The sequence below is a fragment of the Pygoscelis adeliae genome, unplaced genomic scaffold (genome assembly GCF_000699105.1).
Source record: "Pygoscelis adeliae isolate BGI_AS28 unplaced genomic scaffold, ASM69910v1 Scaffold459, whole genome shotgun sequence".
In the NCBI taxonomy this organism is placed as follows: Eukaryota; Metazoa; Chordata; class Aves; order Sphenisciformes; family Spheniscidae; genus Pygoscelis; species Pygoscelis adeliae.
The window spans coordinates 144,388-145,970 of NW_008825435.1; the positions used below are offsets into that span (position 1 = coordinate 144,388).

Genomic DNA, 1,583 nt, shown 5'->3' on the forward strand with positions numbered 1-1,583 from the left:
CGCCCCAGCGCTGTGTGATTGTACCGCAAAAATGGGTTAAACTGGTGTTTTGTCCCAGCGATGGGTCTCACCGGGGAGTGGGAAGGGCGCAGAAAGGCTCGTTTCGCTTTTATTTTACCGAATTCAGGCTTTTGTTGGCGCTCCTCGGGGGTGAGACCAGCCTGTTTTCTTGAAGTCGGGCGAAGGGCCTCAAAAAATAAGGTGGGTTTTGGAGCGGCCCTCGAAGGAGGCGGGTTTGGAGGGTGGAGGGTCTCGGGGCCCGACTTGGGCAGGGCGGAATTTGCAGGCAGGGCGCAGGCAGAGTGCGGGCAGGCAGGAAAAAGGCAGCAGGAGTGTTTCTGTAGTGTAGTGGTTATCACGTTCGCCTCACACGCGAAAGGTCCCCGGTTCGAAACCGGGCAGAAACACCTACCGATTCCTTTTTTCCTTGCTTGTTTTGGGGGTTCTTTTGGCTGGTGTTTTTTTCTTTTTAATATTTCTCGTTCCCCCCCCAGAAAAAAACCCTACCTTTCCAATTTCTCCCGGGTTTTTGCACGGTTTGGATAAATATTTCTCGCTGCTACCCGTATTCAATAAAATTTCTAAATAGTAAGTAACCCATAAAAAGAATAATACCTATTGCTAAATGAGAGAGGTGAGGCTGGCCTGCAGCAAGCTGCCAAGTACCTTTGGGGATGCCTGGCTGCTGTGTTAGGTTGGAGGAGACACCCTGCCGAGGTAGGTGTGCACGCGTGGGAAGGTATAGGAACAAAAAGAGGAGGTAAGGAATGTTTCTAGGGGGGCGTCTTGTTATAATATGAAAAGCTTTTGCCCCCAAAAACAAGGGTCTGGGAGAGGTGGAAAAGCATCTTCCCTGACCGGGAATCGAACCCGGGCCGCGGCGGTGAGAGCGCCGAATCCTAACCACTAGACCACCAGGGAGACCGTACGCAGCTCATCGCACGCTGCTGGATCGCAGGCAGGACCAATTCTTGCATTTCTTTGACCCGTTTCCCGTTTATTTTCGGTCCTTTTCCCCTGTCCTCAGCGCACCCTCCACCTCATCCCCTCATCGCTGCCGCTCAAGCAGAAAGGTTGTCCCAGCAGCAAACCCATGACTTTCCTTTGGGGAACGGCGGCGTTTCCTGGCTGCCCGGCGATCAGATTTACCCACATCCAGGTGATTCTTGGAGGGAAAGGACACCCCGCGGCATGGCAACAACAGCGAGGGCTACCCCTTGTTCCCCTTGCACGCAGCTTGTTACTGGGAACCAGTTTAGAGTTGCTCACCCTGGACGTGCTCTCCCTGGGGCTCACCACCTCGCCGATGCGTGACTGTGCTGCTCATGCTGTGAGTTCGCCTGCACATGCAAAGCAAACAAGCAGGGCTGTTCTCTGCATGCAAAAAAAATTAATTGTGGGGCGTGCGGCAGCTTCCAGAAGGGTTTTGCATATACCTGGGTGTGTGGAGGCCTGCGAGAACATCTTCAGTCATCAGCTGCTACTTAGGGCCAAGCTCCTGAAATGCATTTTGGCTCCTAACTATGACTTAAGGCCTGAAATTCTTGGGAGTTGAATAAGCAGAAGCACTATCACGTGGTGCA

General features: G+C 53.0%; 1 protein-coding gene and 2 non-coding genes across 3 annotated transcripts in view; 2 read left to right on the forward strand and 1 right to left on the reverse strand.

The window, feature by feature from the left end:
• Positions 1–1,583, forward strand: part of LOC103922939 (zinc finger protein 850-like) — a 158,981-nt gene that overhangs the window by 62,418 nt on the left and 94,980 nt on the right.
• Positions 335–407, forward strand: TRNAV-CAC. The gene has a single exon. It is a non-coding gene; the product is annotated as a tRNA-Val (tRNA).
• On the reverse strand, positions 850–921 carry TRNAE-CUC. Its single transcript has one exon. It is a non-coding gene; the product is annotated as a tRNA-Glu (tRNA).